The sequence below is a fragment of the Drosophila suzukii genome, chromosome X, assembly GCF_043229965.1.
Source record: "Drosophila suzukii chromosome X, CBGP_Dsuzu_IsoJpt1.0, whole genome shotgun sequence".
NCBI classification, from domain to species: Eukaryota; Metazoa; Arthropoda; class Insecta; order Diptera; family Drosophilidae; genus Drosophila; species Drosophila suzukii.
The window spans coordinates 25,876,489-25,894,028 of record NC_092084.1 but is presented as its reverse complement, the minus strand read 5'-3'; positions in this window follow the sequence as shown (position 1 = coordinate 25,894,028).

The following is a 17,540-nucleotide window of genomic DNA, read 5'->3' as shown; positions in this document are numbered from 1 at the left end:
GGTACGCAAAAAAACACGGGGGTACTTTGGGGTTTTTACGCGACGTGCACAGATGTTTATTTGTACACTTGGAAATAAGAACTGCTTAAGCCTAACTTAACTTAAGCGCTCCAGAGCAGAGCGGTGACTTAGGGGAGAGATGGAGAGGGAGAGCGGACGGCAGTGCGAGCGCGCGAGATGTAGACATCTGGATAAAACTGCCGCTCGACACTACCTCCTGAAATTAAACGCCCTTTTGACGTGAACATATTGTAATATGTTTACTTTACGTAGCCTCGATGCTATATTTTTTCCCGCTACTGTAATAGAAGCAAGCATTGGCCAAGCAAACGGTGCGCAAACGAAACAAGAAAGGAAGTTAACTTCGGCAAGCCGAAGCTTGTATACCCCTGCAGTTATATTTATTAAATTTAAAAATACAAAAAATGATATTCCCAATAGTACCTCAGTAAAATTGATATATGTGCAATTCTTTTTTTTATATTACCGTCGTTTTAAAAGCGACAGTTTTGTTTTGAGTATACACAATTTTTCTCTTATATATACTAATGTTTCGCCAAGCATTGATTTCTTATCAGCTCCCAATCTTAAGCACCGTTAAAATAAAGAAGAACGCGAAGTGATGCCTTTCATAGAAAGTCGATAAATGTGCAAAGTTATTCATTTACGTTTGGAGTGTGATCTGGTAATATTGTCTTGGAACAAATTGACTAAATTTGTGTGATTACTTATAAGCGCCGAACTTAAAATTCTATCGCGATATTTTAAAAAGCTTTAAGTTGAGTAAACGGTTAAATTTAGTTAAAATGCCACGTGGAACCGAATTAAGTAACGAAGAGCATATTAAAATCAAAACAATGGCGGATTGCGGCGTTAAAGTGGGTGTTATTGCTACAACAATAAACAGACATCGCAATACTATATCAAATTTTCTAAAGTCTCCGCAAAAATATGCTCAGAACAATCGAAAAGGTGCAGTTCCTAAGGTTGATGAGCGGACTAAACGCCACGTTCGAGCTTTTGCAACCGAAAAAATGATGAGTTGCGCCCAAATTAAAGCAGAACTGAAGTTGCCAATAACTAGGCAAAGAGTGCAACAAATTTGCCGAAAGGATTTACATCTTCGATACGAAGCTAAGGTGCCAAAACCTAAGCTATTACGACGCCATAAAATGGCCCGACTTGCTTTCTACGGAAAATATAAATTTTGGGTCAATGAATTCCATAATGTCGTCTTTAGCGATGAGAAGAAATTCAATTTAGACGGCCCAGATGGAAATCAAAAGTATTGTCGAGACCCCAGACATCCCCGGTTGACTTGCCACAGACGCAACCATGGGTGTGGGTCAATATGCTTTGTACCAGGTCGCATGAATGCGGAAATGTATACGGATCTCTTGGAAAGTGAGCTTATACCATTTCTGAAGAGTTCCATAGCGAGGATTTTGTGTTTCAACAGGATAACGCTCCTATACATGTTGCACGGTTCACGAAGATGTTTCTGGAATCCAAAAAAATCCCCTTGATGCAGTGGCCTGCTATAAGTCCAGACTTAAATCCGATTGAGGATTTTTGGGGTATCCTATCAGCTAAAGTTTTCGGAGGTGGAAGGCAGTTCGAGACCTTAAAGGACTTAAAGGAGGCAATTGTTAAGGAATGGGCAAACATTGATAAACCTGTCCTGCAGAACTTGGTTAATTCAATGCTTATCAACTCAATTTTGCACAAATATCAATTTTCTATGAAAAATAGTTTTAAGTTATTTTCTAAATATGGAACAATTTGTTATTAAATATTTTTTAGGCTCATTCATTTTGTACATTTACTACCTACATAAAAAAAATAAATATACAAATTTAACATGAAGAAGTTAAAAAAAAAAACAACAAAATCTCGATGCACATATATCAATTTTACTGAGGTATATATGTCAGAAATCACCGAAGCTATAATTTGTTTCATATTATTTTCCCGCCAATTTATAGTCGACCGATTTTGATAAAATTTAATTCAAAATTCAAAACTAATTAAAAAATGTTGTTTCCAAGTTTAGGAGGTTATATGTTAAAAAACACGGAAGCTATAATTTGTTTCATATTATTTTCCCACCAATTTTCCGATCGTTCCTATGGCAGCTATATGATAAAGTCGTCCGATTTTAATAAAATTAAATACGAAATTCAAAACTAATCAATAAATTTTATTTCCAAGCGTAGGAGGTTATATGTTAAAAAACACGGAAGCTATAATTTGTTTCATATTATTTTCCAACCAATTTTCCGATCGTTCCTATGGAAGCTATATGATATAGTCGTCCGATTTTGATAAAATAAATTCGAATTTCAGAACTAATTAAAAAATGTTATTTTCAAACGTAGAAGGTTATATGTAAAAAAACACCAAAGCTATAATTTGTTTCATATTATTTTCCCGCCAATTTTCCGATCGTTCCTATGGCAGCTATATGATAAAGTCGTCCGATTTTAATAAAATTAAATACGAAATTCAAAACTAATCAATAAATTTTATTTCCAAGCGTAGGAGGTTATATGTTAAAAAACACGGAAGCTATAATTTGTTTCATATTATTTTCCAACCAATTTTCCGATCGTTCCTATGGCAGCTATATGATATAGTCGTCCGATTTTGATAAAATAAATTCGAATTTCAGAACTAATTAAAAAATGTTATTTTCAAACGTAGAAGGTTATATGTAAAAAAACACCGAAGCTATCATTTGTTTAGTATTATTTTCCCGCCAATTTTCCGATCGTTCCTATGGCAGCTATATGATATAGTCGACCGATTTTGATAAAATTTAATTCAAAATTCAAAACTAATTAAAAAATCTTATTTCCAAGCTTAGGAGGTTATATGTTAAAAAACACCAAAGATATAATTAAAAAAAATTTTTTTCCGATTATTCCTATGGGAGCTATAAGATATAGTTGTCCGATCCGGTTGGTTTCGACTTATATACTACCTGCAAAAGAAATAAGACTTTTGGGAAAGTTTCAGCCCGATAGCTTTAAAACTGAGAGACTAGTTTGCGTAGAAACGGTCGGACAGACGGACATGGCTAGATCGACTCGTCTAGTCATGCTGATCAAGAATATATATACTTTATGGGGTCGGAAAAGTCTCCTTCACCGCGTTGCAAACTTCTGACTGAAATCAAAATACCCTCTGCAAGGGTATAAAAACAAAAGGGAACATGCAAGAAGCGCGCGGTTTTTCTGGTCTCTTGCATTTCTTGTCACTTGCATATTTAATGTGAAAAAGAAAAGTTCAGCTCCGCGTGTTTTATTACATTTTGATTTTTGCCACCACCATTTGATTATTATTTTCTCAGGTTAGTGAAATGTATGTAGTGTAGTGCAAAATTAAAATATGTAATTGAGTGAAAAGTTAAATGTGCTTGATATTCATATCATGTCAATGTGAATTGATATCATCTTAGAAATCAACTGATTTTTACTGATAAATGTTAAAAACGAACCGATAAAATGTTTTCTTTCACAAATAATTTATTTATAATAATTTACGGCTAAATAACTGAAAATTCTCAATAAGGAAAACTTTGGATATCAAAAGTTCTTCTGCTAACTTGATGCACATAAAAAAAATTAACTTACATTTGTTTAAGGCGTGCTCTCAAAAATTCATTTGTCGCCTTTTATTTTAATATAAAAGTAATTTATTGTATATTTATTAATGTTTCTTTTTGGTTTAACTTAATTTTTTTGTATTATTTTTCAAAGTCAATTATATCAAAGCAAGTACTTATTTTTAAATTCTATAAATTTGCGTTTGCTATTATTTTTTTTTTCTCTGTCTTTTTTAGGATTTTTGCATGCAAGTCGGGCGACTTTATATGCTTTATAGCAGCTATAGCAACGATCTGCAAAAATGTGCATACTTCGGTAAGTAAGCTGCCGTTCACATTTAAGAGAAAAATTAGTTATAATTTTCTCGAATTGCAAAGTGTCCCGATGCCCTTGGAGGAGAAAGGGCCTCGGGGCTGGAAGGTCGGATCCAACGTTTGGAAGACGAAGTTCCCGGGATGGGCAGTGAAGTTCGCAAGATGCGGACTGATTTAGAGGAGTTGAAGGCAGTGAACTCTGCAATACTAGATTCCACTGCCCAGATGTTAGCCATCTGGAAAAAAATTGCACCAGCCGAGCCAATCTTAAAGTTGGACTTCCCGATTAGAACCCTGTACCACTTAAAGGAAGTGGATGATAAAATATATGGGAACATGGAGAAATATGTAAGTTTCCGAGATCAAACCGTTCATTTCTTAAATCAGAAGTTGAATCAAAAAACATCAAAGATATTTCAAATAAAATTGTTTCCATAGTTTTACCCTCGCAGAGGGTATAATGATTTCAGAAGAAAGTTTACAACGCAATGTAGGAGACGATTGTGACTGAAACGCTTGTCCAAAATGCTAGATGGTTTAGTAGCTCCATCTGTGGGTCCGATTAAACCCAGCGGTGGCGCCACCTGTGACAGGCCCAGAAAGGGGTTATAGGTAGCTGGTGGGTCTAGGAGAATAACAGCGGCAAATGTCAAGCGGCCCTAGAAATTCACCATGCCCCACGATCGAGGTTACCGGCGGGTCGGCAGCGGCGGATGCTGTCTTTTCCTTTTCGGCAGCGGCCAACTCAAGTCAGTTCGCGAGTGACCTAAAAGGGAAATTTTCCACTTGCTTAGTTTTCGGTTGGATCGCGCCTAGACTGGTGAGTTTTTGATAGAAAAGGGAGTGTTTAGGAAATTGAGTTCAGCCGGAAAATTATTGTAGGCGGTCGGCTGTAGGCGATTCGGAAAGTCCGCGAGAAGGCGCTGGAGAAGGAAAGAAAAAGAAAACGGATGTGGATCTTGGTGCCAAACGCAAGCGGGAAAGTCGGCGGCAGCAGCGTTGGAAATCAATCGTTAATTTTATATATACAATTTCAACCTAACCTGACCCAAATTTTACCAGCTGCGTGTGACCCCATAACCCGAGGCGGTACAGGCCGTGTATTTGAGAAATAAGAAGGAGAGGAGAGTTCCAATTTAGATAACCGCAGCGTTAGAAGTTACAAAAATCCCGACCTACGACAGCAAAATTTAAATTGAGCCGTAAAAGAGAGGCTTGGCCACGCATAAGCGGGAGCTTTCAGTCTCCTATACGGATCGAATCACGCCAGTCGCCTTCGTTGCGCTCCGTCGCAAAAAGAAGAATTTAGAAAAAAATCAATTTACGCGGAAGTAAACGTTTTTTTTGCACCAGCCGCACGCGTCGGTGAAAGCCTGTAGTTACTGCCCGCGAGTTAGTCGGCGGCTAGAACATAATTTAAGCAAATTAAGTGTAAGCATAGTTTTTTGTGTTGGTGCTTGTCAATATGTGGGTGTAATAGTGCTTTGGGCAGCTAGCTAAGGAAGAAAGAAGAAAAAGGCGAGCATGCAATGAATTTTTACATTTTTGCTGTGTCGGTATGAGTGTCTCCTTTTCCCCTCTTCTTTTTTTTTGCATTTTATTTCCCCCTTCACAGCTCTCATCATCCCGAAGAAAGCGCTTTCGTCGATGGATTTGAAACAGTGGTGAGTCCAAATCTTCATCTATTTATTTCATAAAAGAAAGGGAGTAGGAAGGAAATGGAATAAATTGGAGGGTGAGACGTAAGAAGAAAAGATCAGAAGGGACGGCCGAATGAGCAAGGAATAGAAAGAAATTTACGACAACGTCTGAGCGAACCGGGAAAGCATGAGCTAAAGAAAGCTCGATCGCGTAGATCCCAAGCTCTTCGTTCGCTTTGAGTTTAGTTTTATTTGCCAGTCGACGAAATTGTCTGACTAATTTTCCATAAAATTTGAATTCGAAATGTCCATAAAGAAACCCTAATATTAGCAAGCAAGGCAAAAAAAAAAAAAAATCGTACCATTAATAATTTAGGCAAAGTCCACCAACGGGATTTGAGAAATCGCTTACCAGTTTTTGTCCCAAAAGTCTTTAATCTTGTAATTTTTAAATTGTCGTCTATTCGCATGAGATTTTATATCGTTTACCTTAGGATTAGTTATGTTTGTATTTTACTATAATTAAAATTTTTATAATGTGCTAAAAGGAATTAGTGTTGGCCGCGGCTGGCGTTGACCTGCAATGAAGGAGTGCACTTGAAAAAAGAAGGGGTCGCTCAGGCTGTTAAGCGCTGAGGGTAAGAGCGACCATTGGTAGGGTGGGCATGACCAAGACCTCCAGAACATCGAGGGAGGCGAGAAGGGCAGATCAGTCGGAAAGGGAGTATATAAGAAAGGTCCAGCATCATGTAGTGTGTGATATTCTCTATACCGGTCAGATTGGTGAGGCACGCGAATATCGGAGTTTTATTAGGAAAAGGCATTCCGAGATGTCGGCAAGACCATCACACCCATAGCCGAAGAGCCAGAGCCGGAGAATAACTTATCGCGTGCGCTGGCATCTCGAGGTAACATCTGGCCTAAAGTTTTTATAAGTGTAGCGGTTCGTTACAAGACATGTATTTTTATCTGGTCAATTCCAAAATTGTAGCATTATCTGATATTTCAAATAGTTTTGAATCCTGCCTTAGCGTAGATAGGAAAGATAAACTTTTAAAACCTTGAAGGATTGTATTGCGTTGCATTTTAATGCAGGAGGTCCAAGGGAGCGGGGGCAAAGAGAGCGAGAGGAATTACGTCACAACAGGAGATAAAAATGTCTTTATAAATTGCCACTCTATTCGACCTGCTTTCATCTGCGCAGTCGGAGTCGGAACATTCCCGTAGTATGTTCTACGCGTCGCAAGAAAAGCTCATTCTAGAGTCTCGACTAGGGCTGTCGAATTTTTTAAAAATATCGTATCGATGATATTTGGTTTTTGAAAAAATATCATGATAATTGAAAATATCAATTTAAAATATCGATATATCGATGATGTTTTATATTTTTTCAAAATATTTAAATTTTAATGGGAGAGGACACCATAGGCTGCTCGTTTAAACTTCACAGCGGACAGTACCCTTAATATGTTGCTTTAACAAGCAAGATATGAAAAAATTTAAGAAATCGAAAAATTGTATTTTTATTAAATACAAGAATGCTAAAATGATCCAATAATCACGAATTTGGCCACCAATTTTCCGATCGTTCCCATGGCAGTTATATGATAAGGTCGTCGTAGGAGGTTATATGTTAAAAAACACCAAAAAAATACATTTTAAAATTTTAAAATTTTTCCGATTATTCCTATGGAAGCTAAAAGATATAGTTGTCCGATCCGGCTGCTCCGACTTATATACTACCTGCAAAAGATAGAAGACTTTTGGAAAAGTTTCAGCCCGATAGTTTTAAAACTGAGAGACTAGTTTGCGTAGAAACGGACGGACAGACGGACATGGCTAGATCGACTCGTCTAGTGATGCTGATATATATATACTTTATGGGGTCGAAAACGTCTCCTTCACTGCGTTGCAAACTTAAGACTGAAATCATAATACCCTCTGCAAGGGTATAATAAATATTTCATTATTTCTCTGACCGTTTCTTTGACAGCTATATGTTAGAGTCGTCCGATTTTTATTAGAGGTTGGAGTTAGTGTGTCAACCAGCAAGACGGCAAAAATGTTGCTGAAAGGGCAGCTTTCACGCACAAGGAGACCGACGGTACGGTTTGCTGGAGCAAGTCTGCCTTACGTCACCAAATGCCGGTACCCTGGCATCTTAGTCGGCGAGCGGTTGAGTTTTCTCCAGCATATCTTAGCTCTTAGAGATCGGCTAGCTGGAGTTGCCGGAGGGCGGGTGCTCCGAGTCGATTGGGGGCTTAGCTCCCGTGCTAAGAGGACGGTTTACAGCGAAGTTCAAGCTGAGGAAGGATGTTCCCCTGGCTCCACGGACAGGACTTGTCTGTGTTGGACTGGAAAGCTAAGATGGCTCTGCTAGACGAACGTCTGCTAAATGAGTGGCAACTCAGATGGGATCGCGCGGAACACGGCTCCCTGACTCGCGAGTTTTTCCCAGAGGCAGCGTTCGTTTACAAGAGGAAAGACATTGTCTTTACCCTGAAAGCCGGATTCTTGCTGACAGGACACGGGTCGATGAACGCATTTCTGCAGGGCAGGACTCTCAGTACCACGACCGCATGCTCATGTGGCGTGGAGAGGACTGGCTTCACATACTATGTGAATGCCGCCTGTACCACGATTTATGGGACCTGGATGCCCTTGGAGTCGTTCGAGACCAGGAAAGATGGATCGTTTCGTGAGTAGCCGAGACCCCAGAACGGATGCGTCTCCTAGGAGTCTATGCCGATGCTGCCTTCTCAAGCCGAAGGATGGATGCGGCGAGGGATGAACCGCAAGCGCCGGGACGTTACTCCCACCCCTCTCCTGCCGTATGGTAGCGGCGAAAAATAATGCCACAGCTTGTCATAGCTTGTCGTAGGAGGCGGCTAATATGGCAATGGTTGGCCCATCCGAGCTTTTCGGAGCTGAAGGGGTGAGGCCTACCGAGCCTGTAATTTCGGTACCACGGGTCGAGCAGTTCCAGGACTGCTCATTGAGGTTGACCCCCGAGTGGGAGTATCGTGGTGGCTGTGGTTGACACCTATATCGCGGGTAGAGTCTTCGGGCTCGACGTGGATGTTGCGTTATACAACTCGGGTGCCGTGACCCACAGAACGGTAGAGATTTTAGATAGATCTCGCCCCTACGCAAGAGGGAGTGCCTGCCCGACAAGTAAATACTTAAATTGCTACTGGGGTAGTTGCTATGTAATAGCTATAGCTTCTAGTCCGGGGCGTTCGTTTGGCGCTTTGCCTAGACCCGTGCATTATATACTTCCTTTATTGTGAAACATGCCACGTTAGATAAGAGCGGGGGGATCCGATTCTTACTGTCCCTATCAGACGTGTTTAATTTTTTCTCCGTTTGTAAATTCGATTTCTGCGTTTGCGGAGTGGTAACATTGCCGGAAACAGTGCTAAGCTCCTTGGCTTGAGTACGCGGACGGATAGTATTGTTCGCGTAGCTGTGCATGGATGAGGAGCGTGAGGAATCACGGTTCACATTTGCTTGCAATTGTTGAAAATTTTGTTAATTTGTTTTCAATTGAGTGAATGCATTTTTTAAACTAATTTTTTGCACCGCCACGAAGATGTCTGAGGATTCACGGAGTGAGGGTAAAATGAGTCCGGACTTGTGTTTTTCGGGCTCCTCATTATTGTGATAAATCGGTGGATTAGAACGCTAAGCACATTAAAATTTGCGTTTTTTGCTTGTGACTAATTGAACGTCAAAATCGTTGTGGAAAAGTGACGTTTACTGAAATTCTCAGTTTTAAGAGTTTGAGAGAGCGCTCTCGTGAGAGCTCTTGGCGTTAAGCACAAGTGCGGGATCTCTCGCGCTAACAGCTATGCTAGCGGGAGTGTGCATCCGCTAATGGTTGCTGCGGTGCTCCCAGATCGATAGAAAAAGAACTTGGTGAGTGGCCTTACTAAGCTTTATTTCTCAGTTAGAGAAGTTTTCGAATCGGGCAGCGAGTCGGCGAACAATCGCAGCAGCAGCGCTGCCAGTGTGCCAGTGCCTTCTGCCGCGCCGATCCCGATGCCGTGAAAGCCGCGGGAGACCTGGTCGGCAGTCGTGCACAGCCCAGACCCGACCATCTCGGGCAAGCAGCTGGCGGAGAAGGTTCGAAAGGAAATTGCTCCTGCACTAGGAGTCCAAGTGCATGAGGTCAGAGGATTGGCGCGTGGCGGTGCCGTTACTCGTACCCCGTCATCAGTAGAACTCAAGCGCGTGATGGCGAATAAAAATTTCGGTGAGGCAGGGCTTGAAATCAAGCAGACCCCTGAGCTTAAGCCGAAGATCGTTGTCAGCAACGTCGACACCGCGCATACGCCCGAGGACTTTATGACGATGTTATATAATAAGAACTTCGTGGATAAGATGGACCTGGCGCAATTAAAGAGGTTAAATTTAAATTGATTTCACTAAAGAATACACTGCAAGTGCCACAAAAAAACTGCTGAGGGTCTTGGTTTCGACCATAAGATTATGGACTGCAGGTACAGGTACTGCCAACAGTGCGGACAGACCAGCCATCGAGACAGGCAGCAGTGCTTGAATCCTAGACATTAATAATGCTTTATCATTATCCACAGGGTTGCGATAAACGACACTCTATCGTCATCGCATCCCTGTGGATCCTTGCGATCCCGATCTCGTGACGGACCTCTGACCGAACGAAATTATCGAAATGATAACATCCCAGTAGTGCTCAAAGATTGTGTACTTTTGGTGGCATCTGAAGGTCGGATACACCAGAGAATCTCGTAATGAATCTGATTTCGGGTCCAGGTATGCAGAACATAGTGACCGTAAACGCATGCCCTTGGAGGTCTCAACGCAAGAAATTTGTAACGGCGCAAGTGGTCACTCGCCCAAAGCACCACTCGAGGATCAACGGACAGGAGTCCCTCTGCAGCAACGGGAACACCAACAGCCATCTCAATCGCCCAAGGAATCCATCGACAGATCCAACTCGCAGAACCAGACGATCCACCACAATCGGCTCACGGACTTGGAGGCCAGTCCGCAGGCTTGGCAGATTTTCTGGCAGGACCTGCGCATCAATGCATCGATAGACCCGCAGAGCCAGGAGGATCCTGTAGGACACGGAAAATGTAATTTTATTTTGGTGTAAAAGAACTAGAACATTTTATGTTTTTACACAGCTAGTACATGAAAATATGAACTATTCGGAATCTAAACAGACATGCAGCAGTGTTTGAATCCTAGACATTAATGCTTTATCAAAAAAAAAAAGTTTAAATAGATCTTTTGGATATTCCCTAAGGCATATCAAGGCAAATATAAATCGGCGTTTTAAGAACAATAAACAACAATAGGATTCCATATCAGTTCCACCACAGTTGTGATTTTAACGCTGTCATTGTAGATCATGCCCCTGCAATGGTCCGAATCCGACTGCACAGATGGCAGCAGGTCGAATAGAGTGACCATTCACCCATAAAAACACTTACGCGTTAGCTATAAAAGAGCTCAAAAAATACCAAATTTCCATTATTCAGTATATTTGGTACTTAGTATTTAGTAAGTCATATTTCTAGTATTCGGTATTTTTAGTATTATTAAAAAGTTAACTCGATATCTTTCTTTGTTAAATCAAATCGCAAAACAGCAAAATTAAGCCAAGTAGCAGCGCTCTACTAAGACGTAACCATTAATACCTATGAGGACGGTTCTTTTACAAGTCGAACTTTTGTTTTTGGCTAAATTTACTAGTCGGTAAAGAAGAAAACCGTGTATCAGGACTATGCAAAAAAAATATTTATTCTGTTACAATTTTTTAAAATTGCCAAAAAACATAAACGTCCCAATTTTATCTTTCTATCTGAGCTTAAGCCGAAGATCGTTGTCAGCAACGTCGACCCCGCGCATACGCCCGAGGACTTTATGACGATGTCATATAATAACAACTTCGTGGATTAGATGGACCTGGCGCAATTAAAGAGATTAAATTTAAATTAATTTCCCTAGAGAATACAGTGCAAGTGCCATAGAAAAACTGCTGAGAGGGTCTTGGTTTCGACCATAAGATTATAGACTGCAGGTACAGGTACTGCCAACAGTGCGGACAGACCAGCCACGGTTCATGAGACTGTCTGAGGCGAGTGTACTACACATCGAGACAGGCAGCAGTGCTTGAATCCTAGACATTAATAATGCTTTATCAAAAAAAAAAAGTTTAAATAGATCTTTTGGAGAGATTAAATAAACGATAAACGACACTCTATCGTCAATCGCAACCCTGTGGATCCTTGCGATCCCGATCTCGTGACGGACCTCTGACCGAACGAAATGATCGAGCTGTATATCGACGAAGATAGCAGAGATCTAATATCCCTGTAGTGCTCAAAGATTGTGTACTTTTGGTGGCATCTGAAGGTCGGATACACCAGAGAATCTCGTAATGAATCTGATTTCGGGTCCAGGTATGCAGAACATAGTGACCGTAAACGCATGCCCTTGGAGGTCTCAACGCAAGAAATTTGTAACGGCGCAAGTGGTCACTCGCCCAAAGCACCACTCGAGGATCAACGGACAGGAGTCCCTCTGCAGCAACGGGAACACCAACAGCCATCTCAATCGCCCAAGGAATCCATCGACAGATCCAACTCGCAGAACCAGACGATCCACCACAATCGGCTCACGGACTTGGAGGCCAGTCCGCAGGCTTGGCAGATTTTCTGGCAGGACCTGCGCATCAATGCATCGATAGACCCGCAGAGCCAGGAGGATCCTGTAGGACACGGAAAGGAACTAGAACATTTTATGTTTTTACACAGCTAGAACATGAAAATATGAACTATTCGGAATCTAAACAGTGCTTGAATCCTAGACATTAATGCTTTATCAAAAAAAAAATTGGATATTCCCTAAGGCATATCAAGGCAAATAAAAATCGGCGTCTTAGGAACAATAAACAACAATAGGATTCCATATCAGTTCCACCGCAGTTGTGATTTTAACGCTGTCATTGTAGATCATGCCCCTGCAATGGTCCGAATCCGACTGCACAGATGGCAGCAGGTCGAATAGAGTGACCATTCACCCATAAAAACACTTACGCGTTAGCTATAAAAGAGCTCAAAAAATACCCAATTTCCATTATTCAGTATATTTGGTACATAGTATTTAGTAAGTCATATTTCTAGTATTCGGTATTCTTAGTATTATTAAAAGGTTAACTCGATATCTTTCTTTGTTAAATCAAATCGCAAAACAGCAAAATTAAGCCAAGTAGCAGCGCTCTACTAAGACGTAACCATCAATACCTATGAGGACGGTTCTTTTACAAGTCGAGCTTCGTTTTTGGCTAAATTTACTAGTCGGTAAAGAAGAAAACCGTGTATCAGGACTATGCAAAAAAAATATTTATTCTGTTACAATTTTTTAAAATTGCCAAAAAACATAAATGTCCCAATTTTATCTTTCTATCGATTTCAAGTGGCTTGATAAATATATGAAGAAAATAATTTTTTACTTTTTTACAAGGAAGAGGACAGCCGTCCTCCATACACGAAAGTGATGCCGAAGGATCGCCAATACGCAGTCGCCATCACCAATGAGGAAGACACCAATTGCGGCGACTACACTTGCGTCCTGCAATTCCTGCTTAAAGATTCCATATGGTTGGAGAAGAAGTGGGTTCCCTGCGCTTTAGCGACTGCATATCAGGGGAGCAGTTCGAATGCATATTCTACAATTGCTACGAGCAACTATCACTATCGATAGAAAAATTTAGTAATTATACTAACTACAAAATATTACAAAAAAAAATCTTATATAACCCACAAAATGAAAATAGTTCTTAGCCTTCACTTTCACTTTACTTTTAAACTGTGGTTTGTAAAATGTGCTGTTCATAATTTTATGACATACGCGTCTTGCTCACTGGCATATGGAAATAGCCAAACCTTAAGTGTGATCGCATATTTACAAAATAATACATTAACTGTTTAAAAGGCGTTTAATTGATCAAAGAAAATGCGAGAATAAATCTAATCCAGGTGGAAAACTAATGAAAACAGGAATACTGAAAACTAAAAATGCGTCCGTTTGTTATATACATAATACTTTTGCACCTGACGGGGGGAATGAGATTCGTTTAAATACAAATTCTATATAATACTCACTGATATTCTTTTGAAAAAAAAATGTAACAGCATTAACATATTCCCTTCAAAGGACAAAACTAATTTCACATTACAAACTAATTTTGTAACTCTCACATAATTACTGCATTCCTATGTTCAAAAAAATAAATATAAAAGCTTAAACGAATAGATTCACGGCTTACCGTCACTCATTGCACTTCATTATTATTAATAAAATTAATATTGTTATTAACTAGCACCAGTGGGAAAACACAATTTATCTAATTTCCCAAAAGCCGTAGACTTCTAGTTTCCTATATGGAACTGTTTATAACAACTTAAATGATTTCATGACAGTAAAATAGCGTTTTATATTTCCGCTAGAATCAATCATTAATAAAGGTGTTACTGTTGTGGCGAATATACTGTCATCGACATCACACTTCTGTGGACCTGCAAGTCCCTGTTTGTAGTTCGAATGACCTCAGCTTCCATCGAACCCATCACTATATTGAAGTTCGGCTATTAAAAAGTTTGACCCTTGATCTTTCATTATTTTCGAAACAAGGTTGTTTTTTGTTTGATCTCTAATTGAGATATATTGTTGCTTGGTTAAATTTTGATCTAAGAGAACAGCTAGTGCGTCGTTAACTAGTATTTTCTCCAATTTCGCGACGGGCTGACTTATTAAGGTGCGCATGCTCTTTGCTTTTTCAGGGTAGATAGCCAACAATTTTAAAATATATGCTAGATCTGATTTACCGCCCTTACGCGCAGCCGCACTCGCTAAATTTATTAATAATTTAATATTTCCAGCCGTGGATTTGATTAAATTTGAAACTACTCTTCTCTAAGCCCTTGCTCCCGATAACAAATAAGGCAATTTTGGCCTGCCTGTCGATCTCCGCCTGTTTATGCAAACCTCAGTGTGGGATGTAAACCAAGTTGAGTACTTTCTTTTAAAATGATTAAAAAACGCCAAAACTAAAACTCCCAAAATATTCACAATTTCTTCTTAAAAAATAAATTCTCAATGGAAGTAATTTTTATTTTTCTTGGAATCTATTGGCCACTGTATGCTTTAATTTCGGTTTAAATCGATTTCATGAGGACATTATGTTGAATTTTTTATACCAATACACCCGTTTTTATCATTTTATTATCCACTCCTATATATTGTCAAATTTAAGATAAGACATGACAACATATTGAGTGTGAGTAAACATGTATGTTTTTATACATTAATAAATTTGTATTTATTTAAATCGTCTTCGGAATAAAAAATGGAAATTCCGCAATCAACACCAAATTGATTTGATTGATGTAAGATGTTCATTGGTAACTTTAATGGAGTGCCCGACATGCGAAGAGATTTTCCATCCGTAATTGAGGTGCTGAGTTGTAGAGGCACTAGATGAGCGGCGGCATTAGCAATGAAAAGATCGTAGAGGCCTTTGCACCTGTGAAGAAGACCACCCAACTGCTTACCTCGTCCACCAACTCTTCCTAGTCAAGCGAATCTACCCAGAATGGTGTCAGCAAGTCCTCCAATGGCAAGGAAAAGTCTCAAAACGATAGCTCCTGAAAAGAAAGGCCAGTAGGTAGCCGATCAGAAGAATAAAATGGTAGCTAAAAGCAAGGAAGTGGTAGCTCAAAAGGAAGACACAGAAGTTCCTTCCGAAAAGGAAGGCCGAGAAGAGACCAAAAAGGAACAAACAAAAAAAAAAGAACGAAATCAAGAACATTTTTCACGATTTGAGAACGATCCGTTCGCTATTTTGTGTTCATAAAAGAGAACACTGCGGTGTCAAATAAAGAACATTGATGTAAAATTATAAACGAGTCACGGAAAAATGCTTAGCTTTGAACGGTATGGGGTCATATTATAACACAGTTCTAAGATTATGAACACCATTCATGAAAACAAACAGGTTGTCGATACTCGAAAAGTTCGTTCGGTGGTCCAGCTGCTAGACCGTCCGCCTCTGCCAAAATTTCGGGTACATTTTATGAACAAGCGTTCGTGAATTGTCAACAAAATAGGCTCTAACTATTTACACAGAGGACCAAAATCCTCTTCATCCATTCCATGTGCACGCTACAACTCGCATCAACGGAAAATAGGACCGCATACGCAAAACGATTCAATAGTTAGTTTTTATTCAGTATTTTTTACGAGCTTAGGTGATTTTTGTACTTGGCGTTTCGGAATTTTTTTGCTTTGGCGCCGTATGAGAAAATTGTTGTTGGTGCAGGACCAAGGAGTCTTCCAACGACTCGGAACCCAGCAGTTAATCTCTATGTTTTTTTAAGGAAATGACCAACCTTCAGCTTATGGCCTTCTTGGGAGGTACTTGCAACTGATGCACCAATATAAAGGATGGTACGGTTGATGTCGAAGATGACATATTGAATATATTATAATTAAATAATTATTAAGCAAAACTTTATATAAATTGTCGTTAGTACTAAAAAAAGACAATTTTTTGTACTCATTTTAATAGAAGATACTAGCGTTCAAATTGTATTTAGTAAATCATCGTATTGCATTTTTTCGGAGCAATTGTATTTGCTCGTCCTCTCGCATCGGAAACGATATTTTGGTATTACAAAATTCTTCGATTACTTAATACTTGGATCGATAAGTCATGAGCAAAATTTCACTCTTTTATGCTCATTCATTAGAGCTGGAGTAAAAATGGGAACCAGTATAAAAACTAATTTTAAGCTTTTTCCTTATTTGTTCAGCTCCTTGTTAAATCAACAAAAGTGATATTTTAGCGTCTTAATAAGTTCGTTGCGAGCCAAAAATAACGTTGCTTCTTAGAGGTTAAGACAAAACCGTATAGTAGCATTCAGAAATAAAACTCAAATGCTTTTTGAAGAAATTCTTACCGGAGATGATAAAATGAAAAACATTTACAAGCTTTCTTTAGCACCAAAATATATTGTCAAGTCGTTTTAAAAGTGTCTGATTTCACGGCAAGCATACATTATTAATTGCTGACAGTTTTATACCTACTTTAGTCAGTTTTATGAGCTTCAAGCAGTACAATCAGGAGGTTAAAGTTGTTTGAGTTATAAAGTTTAAAGCCAACGTTCAAATGTTTAAGTGACCATGCCTTCTTATCCAAACTAATCCCAGTAATTGTCATACATACCTGTCTCTTTCTAAGCCTCTGATGAATGAGCCGAACAATGCCGTAGAATAGTCGGATAAGCTATAGAGAACGGTGACGATACATCGATTGATCCACAAAGAAATCGAGATTCTCCCGAAACCAAAAGAATCGATAACAATGAAGTTAGTTTTTGGGTGCAGTCTAGCAGTCTCCCTTTAAGATGTCTGGATGCTCCGACAAGCGGGGATATTTGATGAAAAAGCTTAAACAGCATACAAAATATAGCATTCAATAATAAATAATTCATTATACTATCCTTTGGCTTCAAATTGTCTTGTTTGAATGGTTTTTAAGCTTTGATTGAAGTTATATATGACAATAGCCGATAAATATGATGGCTAAATTCGTTAATTTGTAGATTGCACTTGGGGCTGCTCCTCCTCCTCGAAGCTCCAGGTCGACTCACACTTGAAGCCATCTGCAGCTGCCAGGATCCCCGACCGGTTGCCCATTTCTTTGCACTTGGCTGTGAGAGCGCAGGTTAGCCACGAAAGAATTTCCGTGGAATACGGAGAGCGCCGCACCAGTTCTCGAATCTTGCAGATGTTGTTCACTCAAAACGTCGTTTTTGATATACTCGTAAGCCTAAGTAGGCACATACTTTATTAACACGCCTCACAAGAATTGTTCTTGCTTTCACGCCGGAGGTCCATGATTCGCGGGGTGTCTTCTGCGGAGA